General features: G+C 41.6%; 1 protein-coding gene across 4 annotated transcripts in view; it reads right to left on the reverse strand.

Moving 5' to 3' along the window:
* htr2cl1 (5-hydroxytryptamine (serotonin) receptor 2C, G protein-coupled-like 1) overlaps nt 1-13,315 on the reverse strand; it is a 226,714-nt gene that overhangs the window by 83,275 nt on the left and 130,124 nt on the right. Inside the window, exon 1 of one of the 4 annotated variants that reach the window (XM_020044223.2) lies at nt 275-627. The exons of the other annotated variants lie outside the window; for them this stretch is intronic. The gene's annotated coding sequence lies outside the window, so the exon portion shown is untranslated. Of the gene's footprint in view, nt 1-274; nt 628-13,315 lie in introns of those variants that run through there. 4 annotated transcript variants of the gene reach the window in all.

Below are 13,315 nucleotides of genomic sequence, written 5' to 3' on the forward strand. Positions count from 1 at the left end.
GAGGACGCGGAAAGACAAAGCATGAAATAGAGGTTGATGTAGAGAGAAAAATCCATTCCATCAGTTCAGGGAGAAAGACATCAGTAGTACAAAATGCCCCTTTTATCAGGTCAAACCATTATCATACCAGCAAAAGTCTTAGCCTACAGTAGCCAGGACAATCACACACAAGCACAAAGACGCACAATAATACAGATACAAAGTATTATAATTCTGGCCATTTTGCTTTCTTTTATGGTAACATCAAACCCTGTACACTGACTTACAAACATACACAGATTTCTTTATTGTGTTGATAGCATTCTACATTGTATTTTTCAGGTCTTGTTCATCAGTGTTCTGTTCCCAGGATGTTTTGGCCCCAGGAAGAGAAGCTGCTCCTCTGGAAAAAAAACTAAATAAAAATAAACACACACACTCACTCACTCACAGCGTTTTTCTAATACTATATTTGAAACTGGACATAATGTGCCCATCTACACACTAGGCTTATGTTGGCTAGCACAGATGGCTTTCACCATTACAGGAATGAAGTTGATGGAGTGATGGAGACAGAGAGAGAGAGACAGAGTGACTAAGTGGGGTGTGTGGAGAGATGGGCTGGGTGAAGTTAGATTTAGTTAAAACAAGTGCGGTCCCTTACAATAGAGACCAAATAGAAAAAGGAGTGACAGACCGTAGAGAATAGAGAAAGAGACTGAAAGTCAGGCAGAGAGACAGAGGGAGAATAGAAAGAGAGACTGAAAGTCAGACAGAGAGACAGAGGGAGAATAGAGAAAGAGACTGAAAGTCAGACAGAGAGACAGATAGAGAATAGAAAACGAGACTGAAAGTCAGACAGAGAGACAGAGGGAGAATAGAGAAAGAGACTGAAAGTCAGACAGAGAGACAGAGGGAGAATAGAGAAAGAGACTGAAAGTCTGACAGAGAGACAGAGGGAGAATAGAGAAAGAGACTGAAAGTCAGACAGAGAGACAGAGGGAGAATAGAGAAAGAGACTGAAAGTCAGACAGAGAGACAGATAGAGAATAGAGAAAGAGACTGAAAGTCAGACAGAGAGACAGAGGGAGAATAGAGAAAGAGACTGAAAGTCAGACAGAGAGACAGAGGGAGAATAGAAAGAGAGACTGAAAGTCAGACAGAGAGACAGAGGGAGAATAGAGAAAGAGACTGAAAGTCAGGCAGAGAGACAGAGGGAGAATAGATTGAGAGACTGAAAGTCAGGCAGAGAGAGAGAGAAATAGAGCTAGAGAGAGAACAGATGCCCTACAGGAAAAAGAAAAGGAACCAGGCAAGCCTAGTTCAGCCAGATCACAATTAAAAGGGATGAATGTTGTTGTCTCCTATGTGACAGTCTGTCTTTAACCACTACACCACTAAGCTATACGGTATACTTCTGCATTCATAAGAGAATTCATCGAAACTCCACAGTCCTCGAAACTAGTTCCTTACATTAGCTGACATCCAAACGAACAGGTATAACAGGGTTTCTACACTACATTCAACACGTTAAATTATAAACAGATGACTGTAGATGGCTAGCTGTACAGGAATGAAAACCATGACTCCCTTCACTCCATTGCTGGTTCCACTCTGCTATGTGAACTACGCTTTGTAAATCACAATCGAGAGTAAATCACAAACTGTTCGTTGCCAGTGCAGTTTGTCCATCGCTATATAACCATAAAGTTTGACTTTAGGCTTACTCTAATGTAGCTACTGAAGCTTGTAGCCAGTGACGATTTAGTCTGGCTTTACAGTACCTATAAGGAAAGCAATGACTCAAATCACTCCATGGCTGGTTCGTTTCTTTAGAAAACAATGACAGTTAAATAGCCAAACACTATGCTATGTGAATTACTATGTAAATCGAAAGCAATGTTTAAATCTCAAAGCATATTCCATACAAGGTACTATAAGTACTCATGGATGATGGTGATGTACGTACTGTTTTGTATACTGTATATTAAGCTAGTATGCCAGTCTTGGGACCAATTGGGACATACTACCTCGTCATATTTTGCGTCTCGACATTAGATCATTTTGTCACGTATTAACATCACACCAAATTTGAATATTTAGCAGGACACCATTAAGCATCGTGTTGAACTGACTAATGTTTCTTAGGTTTAATTCCACCACAAATAGCATGAACTGTAACTGTATGGCTTTTGCCACTGGCTGTTTTAACTGCTTATTAGCCAGTAATAGGCTTACTAGTATCTACTAACTTACTTCTTGGAATAGTCATAAGAACTGAGCAATTGCTAGCAAGACTGAAGAGGAACTTTACACTGCCAAAGCTGTTTCATTTCATGACAGAACAAAATTAGTTTTTCTTTCATTTGTGAATGACATTGGTACGATAACTATCAATATGGGTGACGATAACTGACTCTTTGGTCAAGTGAAAAGACGAGAGAATCATACAAACCCCTCCTCATTTACTGCGCAAGGGGTGGTGGTCTCTATTACTGCAAAAAGCATGCACGGATACGTACTTCAAACATCCAGCAGAAATAGTGCCAATATAACCGGTCAGTCAGTCACTCAGTCACTCAGTCACTCAGTCACTCAGTCACTCATTAAGAGACATTTGCTCTTCTTGGCCGGCTTTGCTTACGCAGTCTGGCAAAAATAAAGCCACAGAAGATTTACTCTCGATTGTGATTTACAAAGCGTAGTTCACATAGCAGAGTGGAACCAGCAATGGAGTGAAGGGAGTCATGGTTTTCATTCCTGTACAGCTAGCCATCTACAGTCATCTGTTTATAATTTAACGTGTTGAATGTAGTGTAGAATCCCTGTTATACCTGTTCGTTTGGATGTGCAGGACTGGCTCAAAAATTCATGCCTCATGTTGAACACCAGAAAAACTGTGTGCATGTACTTCTCAAAACGCTTTGTCGAAGTAAGCAGATAAAATGACTTCTTGAATGGAGAGGAACTTCACCTGGTCTCAGAATTTAAATACCTTGGGGTAGTCCTTGATTCAACACTCTGCTTCAAAAGTCATGTAAAAAAAGTAGCAAAGGTTGTCAAATTGAATCTTCTAAATGTTTGGCACATTCGAAATAATTTAACTATGGGTGCTGCTAAAACATATTTTTATTCAATGATTATTTCTCATTTTGATTACTGTTTGACTACCTGGTCTCTTGCCTGCCCCACAACACTTAAAACTATAGAAAGCCTAAATAAAAAGGCATTAAAAACATTAGATAAAAAACCGCTATCCCACCACCACTGTCAAGTTTTAAAAAAACATAGACTATTGAATTTTCAAAATATGATTAATTTAAAAATGGCCTGTTTGATATACAAGGTCCTTCACTCCCTCGCTCCGCCACCTCTGAAGGACTTTATTACATCTAAAGAAAATTATTTGAGGATCACGCAAGCCTCTACCAGAGGAGACTTGATAATACCTCACAGGCGCACCACCTTCGGTCAGACGGTCCTGTCTGTCTGGGGTGGGAACCTGTAGAATAGTCTTCCTCTAAAAGAATGTACTACATATAGCTCTTTTAAAGTCCAGTTGAAGAAATGGCTATGGGAAAATCAAAGTTGCACACATTAGTATATGTTTTATCCTTTTTTAAATTGTTTTACTTTGTAATGTGTATATGGATTAGTGTTTGTGAAGTTGAATGTAGTTTTGTGTGAATATTGTATATAGGATTTAGCAAATTTATGAACTGACTGTAGATGTACATTTTATTTTGCAATGTTTTTGTGAGCTGTGTGATCTTAGCTCGTGGGACTACGGATGGAAATTAGCTCTTGGCTATAATCCGGCATTTTTACATGCATGTACTCCATGTTTTGTTCATTAACATGCACTGTCCCAATCAAATAAAAGTTAAAAAAAAAAATCAATGAGGGTAAATGGGAAAAGAGGGAAAAAGAAAGAGAGAGTGAGTGAATGGGGAAGATGGAGAGAGCATTTGTGTTGGTGACCTCAGGAGTATGTTATCTGGTACACTGTCTTGTATATCAGAAAAGGGTTAGGGTAGTATTGGCTTTTTATTCAAATAATGAACTATTTCATCTAGAAAACTGATGAACTTGACAACAAAATCATTTGACCACATATCCACATTGACTTTTCTTTGGTTTGCAATTGAACAAAACCAAAATATCTAAATGATTTACTATATCTTATTCAAAAGATATTCCACACCACCTACTATAGAAGTAGTTAGAAATAATTAGATTTCAAGCAGGTTATTCCCCATTACTTTGGAACAGAACATCTGTGACATGAATATCACTCAAACAACCATTCTCATTAGACAAGAACACTCATCCTCCAGTTTTGGTCAATGTGTGAACATGGTGACAAAAAAAACAGACAACTGTCTGAGGCCAGACTCAAGGCAAACCTAAGGCAACGATGTTATCAGCAAGTGTAAGGCCTGTGCTGTGGATGTGGCCGCAAGAGAACATTTGGTTTGATGATCGTAGCTGAAGATGAATAACTGTGGCAGTTCCACAGTCCCGCAGAACCTACAGTAAGACCCAGCGGGAGCCCTGCTTGATGGGTGAGTACAGGTGTTTGTTTAGGTGTTTGCTTAAGCATTCCCATGGCGTCACCCCTTGAGTCCAATCGGTAAGATGGTGTAACCTACACGTTTCTTGATGTACTAAGTTGGCCTGTTTACCTTTTCATGTAGGACACGGATCATATCCTGCTCATGGGACTTATGTTCAATATTTTAATTTTCTCTGTTTGTAATACAATCCTGATTTGATGTTTGGATTATATTTTGGACTCTGTAGAAAAAAAGAAAATAACTGCTGTCATTTTATACCACCAGTCCCATCTGCATTTTGTGCAGTTCAAACCCTCCAGATGTTCATATAACAATAATAATAGACTAAATAGGCTTTTCAAGGACCCAATGTTTCTATACAAAGTAGCAAGTACACAAAATAAAAGGCTGGAGTCAAAACTAAATCTGCACAACACAAAATTAGCAAATCAAAAGAGAGAGGGAAAAGGGTTGAAGTGTATGCCTATTTGAGCAGATTATCGGGCTTAAACCAGTCCTGAGAAATGACTGACTGAAACTCATGAGTATTCCTGAAGAAAGTATTTTCGACAAAGCTCTGGAGCTTGGACCTAGGATGGTGTGGTGGCTTGCAGTAGTGGACTGGAGTGAGCGTGTGGGTTGGTAGTGAAGAAAGTGATATGGAGAAACAGTGTGGTGGAGGGCTTTATAAGTCAGTAGAAAGTTTGGAGTGATAGAGGATCTGATTAAGGAGAGGGATGTAGATGGTGAAGAACAGGGGGTCCAGAACAGAGATCTGAGGGACAGCATGTGTAACAGCAATTGAATGAGAGGTGTGGCCTTTGAGGGAGATGTAGTGGTACGGTTAGTGAGATATTGATGCAGCCAGCCCTCACCACCCAGATCTCCTAGTCTGGATTGATCCCTTGATCATCTGCCACACACATTCAAGCTGACATTCGGACACATGTTACCACAATTAACTCACACCATACTGTCGCTGACTTAATGAAAGGGGTTTGTATGGTAGGAGACCCAAGTGGGCCGCATTGCTGAGCGAGAGACAAAAAAAGCCAGACTGCAATTTGCCAAAACACATCTGAACATGCCACAATCCTCCTGTGGGCAGATTAATTGAAATTAGAGCTTATTGTTAAGCAAACGTTCTTGATGTTTACATAAAATAAAATAAAGCTTTTAAAGAAAAGACAGCTTCTCCAGAGTTAAACCTTTACTCAGTTTTGGGTTTCTCTGCAGTCTCTGGCACTGAGTGCCTCAAATGAATGGCATCATTTAATCATGAGAATACCAAGGCATTTGGGTGAGGGATGTCAAACCCAGATACAGAAAGCTGATCACCATCAAAGGTTAATGGGACAATGACCTGAAGCCCAATATAAAGAGCACAAAAATACAGCAGCCAGTAATGAGTCCAGTTGTAAATCCTACTTGGAAACCTGTGGATGGATCTGAGAAAAACAGTTGGAAGGCATTCTTCAAATCTGGGAGAACTTCTAAAGTTTGAGCAAGAGTGGGTAAAACTGCAATTGATTACAGCGATTTTGGCCAAAGGCTGTGCTATCAAATACTGAGTCCAGAGTGTCAATCCTTTTGTCAACGACATTTCTGTTCATTTTCTGATTTTAAAAGATGTATAACATTCTAAATTAAACATATATGTTCTGTAATATTTATAATGAAACCACAACGATCAAATACTTTGTCAATAGTAATATATTTTCAGATAGAAAGGTTAGAAGATTCACATTTTCCTTACATTTATGTAATTTAGCAGAGCCTCTTATCCAGACACCCGTGATCTTCAAATTGAGCTACACAGGACAATAAAATGTTCATCATTTTACAACTTTACCTACCATGACATATCTCTTCTTGTTTTATAACTATGCTGCACATAGACATTTTTCTTTCTCTATTTCTCTCTTTTTCATTCCAATGTACCTCATTAAATACACTTTTCTCCTAACTGCTTTTCTGTAAGAGTGATTCACAGCACACACACACGTATTATCCAAAAACATTGCAACAGTCCCAGGTCCACTGACTGTATCTGACATCTGACCACCCTGTACACAATTTCAAGACGTTTCTCCCATAACTTTTCATTTGGTTTCACAAACACGTATTGACTTTGTCTTAGATAAGAACAGGAGAGGATATCTAAATACAAAGCCATTACAGAGTGTGTGTGCGCGTGAGTTCAGAAGAACAAATTGAAAGGAAAGTGAGGCCTGAGGTCAATGGTCGGGGACAGAATCCTCATGGGAGAAGGAGAGCTGCCTCCCCTAATTAACTTCAGTAGGGTCAGGGAGGAGAATGGGGAGGGGAAGGGGAACAGTATGAGTGGCAGGGTGGAGAGGGGAGGACCATGAGAAGAGAAAAATAGGATGACAGGGAGAGAAGGAGGGAGGATGACAGGGAGAGGTGAATGGATGACAGGTAGGGGAGGAGAGGGGATGACAGGGAGAGGAAGGGAATGGATGATAGGGAGGATGAAGGGATGAGAGGTTGATATGGTGAGGGTGTAGAGAGGATGACAGGGAGGGAGAGGGGATAGTGAGAAGAGGAAGAGAATGGATGGCAGGGAGAGGAGGAGAGAGGATGACAAGGAGAGGAGGAGAGGGGATGACAAGGAGATGAGGAGAGAGGATGGCAGGGAGAGGAGGAGAGAGGATGACAAGGAGAGGAGAGAGGATGACAAGGAGAGGAGGAGAGAGGATGGCAGGGAGAGGAGGAGAGAGAATGGCAGGGAGAGGAGGAGAGAAGATGGCAGGGAGAGGAGGAGAGAAGATGGCAGGGAGAGGAGGAGAGAGGATGACAGAGTGAGGAGGAGAGAGGATGGCAAGGAGAGGAGGTGAGAGGATGGCAGGGAGAGGAGGAGAGAGGATGACAGAGTGAAGAGAAGAGAGGATGGCAGGGAGAGGAGGAGAGAGGATGACAAGGAGAGGAGGAGAGAGGATGCCAGGGAGAGGAGGAGAGAGGACGGCAGAGTGAGGAGGAGAGAGGATGACAGAGTGAGGAGGAGAGAGGATGGCAGGGAGAGGAGGTGAGAGGATGGCAGGGAGAGGAGGAGAGAGGATGACAGAGTGAGGAGGAGAGAGGATGGCAGGGAGAGGAGGTGAGAGGATGGCAGGGAGAGGAGGAGAGAGGATGGCAGAGTGAGGAGGAGAGGAGGAGAGAGGATGCCAGAAGAAGTGGGCATAATGGGTAGATGAGAAGGGATAACACAGAGAGAAGATGGGATGTCAGAGAATGGAGAGGGGATGACAGGGAGTGAAGAATGGATGACAGGGATGAAGGAGAGTAGAGCGAAAGAACTGCATAGGAGAGATGGGACGGGGTGACGAATGTTAATAAGAAGAATCTGATCTTCCAGCTCTCTCTCTTCCAAGTCTCTCTCTCAATTTATCTCTCTCTCCCCCGTCTCTCGATCCCTCTCTGTCTCTCTATCGTTGTCTCCCTCTCTCTATGTTACTTTCTATGGATCCCATTATACCTCCATATGGTTTCATTAAGCTTTCCTGTGAACACAGCGGCATATCCGCACTGACTTTTCAAGTGCCGGTTTTGAGACAAGTGTACCTAAGAATACAATTTTTACCAAAGCCATCCACACCTACAGTACAAAGGCCTGTGTTCCAAAATGCAGGAGTAGTGCGTTTTATAGGAACATGCCATTTAGGATGAGGACGAATCTATAGATTTTTACTCACCAGTCATATAGCAGAGTGAATAGCGTGGGCTTTCTTATATGCGGCCTCTATTCGGTTATATTTGGTGTGTGTGTGCATCTGTATTGCCTGTCAGAACTTCCATTAGAAAGGAACCGGTGTTGCCGATGCAATTCCATTCCGCAGAGACACCCACCCACACACACACAATAATGGCAAGCAAAGGAAACCCTGTGCCATACAGCACCAGCAACACTATGGAACCTGGGGGGGGGGTCATAACATGAAAAAGACTCATTGAAACTTTCCCCATGCGCATAAAATGAAAGAGAAAGAACAAACAAACCTTGGGTGTTGGGTGTTAATACTCTGAATACATTTCCCCAGAGATGGAGACAACACACGTTCTACAGTACCTTAGTAATATAACTATGAATTTACATTACTCCCATTCATCGATGGGGCATGCTAACTGTCTTCTTATTCATCAGACAATATATTGGTGTAGCTTGATGATGTCAAAGATATATTGGTGTGGATGGATTCACAAAGACCTAGAGCAACACAAACCCCCTCAGATAAAACCAATACAATTACGTCCTGTGTGACATTATACAGTTCTCTACAGAGAGATGCAATCTCTTCAGTACTGCAAATTTAACAACTTTCTCATCTGTATTCTCTCCAGGCGCTGAGCTTATCTGCTCCTTTTCCCTACATAATGCCCTACAAGCCTAAAAGTAGAGCAATATGAAAGGAATATGTGAAAGAACACAAAAAAGCAAGCAAATTACAGTACACACAAAATCTCCTAAACAGTACCCAAACAACCCAACAGTACCTGAAACAACTGCCAGGCCTGTACTGCAGCCAAGTTCAGTTGTGTTTGTTTGGGTATATGTACACTCACCTAAAGGATTATTAGGAACACCATACTAATACTGTGTTTGACCCCCTTTCGTCTTCAGAACTGCCTTAATTCTACGTGGCATTGATTCAACAAGGTGCGGAAAGCATTCTTTAGAAATGTTGGCCCATATTGATAGGATAGCATCTTGCAGTTGATGGAGATTTGTGGGATGCACATCCAGGGAACGAAGCTCCCGTTCCACCACATCCCAAAGATACTCTATTGGGTTGAGATCTGGTGACTGTGGGGGCCATTTCAGTACAGTGAACTCATTGTCATGTTCAAGAAACCAATTTGAAATGATTCGAGCTTTGTGACATGGTGCATTATCCTGCTGGAAGTAGCCATCAGAGGATGGGTACAGGGTGGTCATAAAGGGATGGACATGGTCAGAAACAATGCTCAGGTAGGCCGTGGCATTGAAACAATGCCCAATTGGCACTAAGGGGCCTAAAGTGTGCCAAGAAAACATCCCCCACACCATTACACCACCACCACCAGCCTGCACAGTGGTAACAAGGCATGATGGATCCATGTTCTCATTCTGTTTATGCCAAATTCTGACTCTACCATCTGAATGTCTCAACAGAAATCGAGACTTATCAGACCAGGCAACATTCTTCCAGTCTTCAACTGTCCAATTTCGCTGAGCTCGTGCAAATTGTAGCCTCTTTTTTTGTAGTGGAGATGTGTGGTACTCGATGGGGTCTTCTGCTGTTGTAGCCCATCCGCCTCAAGGTTGTGCGTGTTGTGGCTTCACAAATGCTTTGCTGCATACCTCGGTTGTAACGAGTGGTTATTTCAGTCAAAGTTGCTCTTCTATCAGCTTGAATCAGTCGGCCCATTCTCCTCTGACCTCTAGCATCAACAAGGCATTTTCGCCCACAGGACTGCCGCATACTGGATGGTTTTCCCTTTTCACACCATTCTTTGTAAACCCTAGAAATGGTTGTGCGTGAAAATTCCAGTAACTGAGCAGATTGTGAAATACTCAGAACGGCCCGTCTGGCACCAACAACCATGCCACGCTCAAAATTGCTTAAATCACCTTTCTTTCCCATTCTGATATTCAGTTTGGAGTTCAGGAGATTGTCTTGACCAGGACCACACCCCTAAATGCTTTGAAGCACCTGCCATGTGATCGGTTGATTAGATAATTGCATTCATGAGAAATTGAACAGGTGTTCCTAATAATGCTTTAGGTGAGTGTATGTCTTCAGTCTTGTTTTCAGCAAGTGAAATGTATGCCTAAAAGCAAACGCATGCCTTGTAAAAAAGACCAGTAAAAAACATGACCCTTTTTAGCCATTAAAAAATTCCCTGGATGCTTAAGTAGCATCTCGGGAACCGTCTTGCTGCAAATGGCTTTCTGATGATTTTTGAGCCGTGGTCAAATCTGAGGAGATTTTTCTGTACACTCCAGAATTCATCCTACTGCTGCTCTTAGAAGACATATCAATGACAAGTGTGCCCGTTCCAGTGGGAGCCATACATGGCCAAAATGTAACACCATTTCCATCATACTTCACAAATAAGTGAATACGCCAGGTCCTTTTTATCTTTCCTCAGTCCACAATATATATTTCCGGAACTCTTTTATGTATTTCTGGGCCATCTTATATTTGAAGCTACCTACTGTTTTTGCACCTCACAATCCAGTCTCTGGAGGTCGCGTGGTGAATGGAAAGTCTTCTGTGAATGGAATTGGCTGACATCCCCGTCTACTTCCTCAAGAGTCTTTTTGATCTGTTGGACAGTTCTGTTGGTTTTTAATTCATTATGGTGACCTTTCTTTGGTCATCCACTGTAGATGTCTTCCTTGGTCTACCAGGTCATTTGCAATTGCTGAGCTGAGAAGTGATTCATGTCGTTACAGCGTACCGACCAGTTGATTTTGTTACGTCCAATGTCTTGACTATGTGTCCCTGATACATTCTGATACAAAGTATTCTGATACAAAGTATACCACGGGCGATGACAAAACATTTCAATTTTACTGTTCTTATCATATTGGTAACCAATTATAATAGTAATGAGGCAACTGCGTTGGTGTTATATGGCCAATATACCACGCTAAGCACCCTACTTATCTCTGGCTCTATAACGTACTTCTTCATACATTGAAGTAATTTAGCAGACCCTCTTATGCAGAGCTACTTAGAGTAGTGATAATACATGGATAGTAGTAATGATTCCCGGCACTTATGAGTCCATGGGTGGATAAATAACCTGCAAATTACGACTCACAAGAAGTCTTCTAAATCAGCTCCTCTAAACCGCTGCCATGATTCTCTACTCACCAGAGATGTTTTATATATGTTCTTACCTCCTTCACATGATAATCTGTATTGTACAACCCTCTTATTAAAGACTATTCCCTGTCACCGTTCTTTATTTCGAAAGATGTATTTCAGCCCTCCCCTCATGGAATGATGGGGCTATTGGTAAAAAAACACTGTTGCTATCCTATAGTATTTGGATTGTGTCCTGCCCGTCCTAACACACACACAAACACGCACGTAGAAACACACAGCAATGCACACACACATCATTTCATTTATTCCAACAAGATTGTATTTTTTATGAACTATAATTACATATAATATAATATACATATAATTACATGTTTAGGTTAATGGCTGACATTGTGTAAGAAAATCCACAGGATAGAAAATGACAGCCTAGCAATAGGACTGGACCAGCAACCTTCTGAGCAGGCGCTTGTTGTCCCATTTGCTACTCCCTTACCACTCCCAACTCTGTAGCAATGTGCGACTACTCTAAGGCAGGTCCCAGGTAGCCGGTAGTGGTTTCAGACCTTTTTTCATGGCACATATCGACGTCCTGGGGATTTGGACAAACGTTTCATTTTCACGTCAATCTTGAGCGATCCATCAGCACCTTTTCCTCTAGACAGAGTAATGGTCCGTGTTAGATGCTTCACCTCGTCGTCGCCTGCCGTCCTCAGGAGGCATTAAGACGGATTATTGTTCACGGCTGTCTCCTTTTCCTTCCGCCGTTCACCAGAGGTGCCACCGAGCCTTCTACACCTTGCACACACACGCACCCAACAACCCAAACGACTATAGTAATAATAATAATAATAATTTAGTTGATTTATATTGCGCGTATCAGCCAAATGAAGAACTCTCAGTGCATATTAAGGGGGGAACTAACCTCACCTACTACAAACAAGCGTTAAAACACAACACCAATGTGTTAAGTGGTTAATTGACATCCCGTTTGTTGTTTATTTCTTTCCCTCTGCCCTCTCTCCTTTTCCATCATTCACTGACTGCAATTATTGATTTGTTTTTGGATTGTTTTTGTTGTCATCGGGGACTAGGGGCCAGCATTGTCAGGGAGTCATGAGCCAGAAATGAGGAACCCCTTTCCTACTCGATTCCTACCAGCTTCTATGTTTTTGTTGCTTTGTTTTTTTAGTAAGTCTTGTGGTCAGCACTTAAGAACGTCTAAAATAAATGGACAAGAATCTTCATATTTTAGAAATAGAAAGTCAGAAAAAGGACAAAAGAAAAAGAAAACATTTGAAATGACTCATCGTTGTGCTACAAGAGAGGGTGAGCTAAAGAATAAAGTGAATAAGAAAAGATTCTCTCAGAGGCTTTCAAGGTGCTCTTTCTACTTGAGTAAGCAGAGGTACTTTCTCACTCATTCTCTTTTTCTTCCTCCCTCTATTCTCTCTCACCCTCACTTTTTACCCCCCCCCCTTCACACCCTCCATATTTTCCTTTCATTCTCTACCTCAATTTTTATTTTTTTATTTCCCTATCTTCAGACATTGTAAAGGGAGAGAGAAAATATAAGGGTGAGTTTTGTTGACTTAGTGTACGTGTAATGAATGAGAAAATGCTCAAGAATGAGAGCTAAGTATGGCACCTACTGAAGGATGGTTAAGATTAGTGCTATGGTTACACATCCATTTTGATTGGTTGTGGGACAATTTGCTTAAAGCAAAATATGGCTTTTATCTCTAAGTGGATCTAACGCAGTATCTTTGCAATTAGAGGATGGGGATGAAACACTCACCATTGCCCCTAGCGGCTGGTTTTCAAGCAAAATATGTCTTACATGAAACAACATCTAATATAGATGTGGATATGGTGTGAACCATGTGCACACCAGTTCGTTCCCATTAGAGCTGAAGCCTGAATTTGTTTGGCTGGATATGATTTCAA

This window comes from Esox lucius, chromosome 24 (assembly GCF_011004845.1).
Source record: "Esox lucius isolate fEsoLuc1 chromosome 24, fEsoLuc1.pri, whole genome shotgun sequence".
NCBI classification, from domain to species: domain Eukaryota; kingdom Metazoa; phylum Chordata; class Actinopteri; order Esociformes; family Esocidae; genus Esox; species Esox lucius.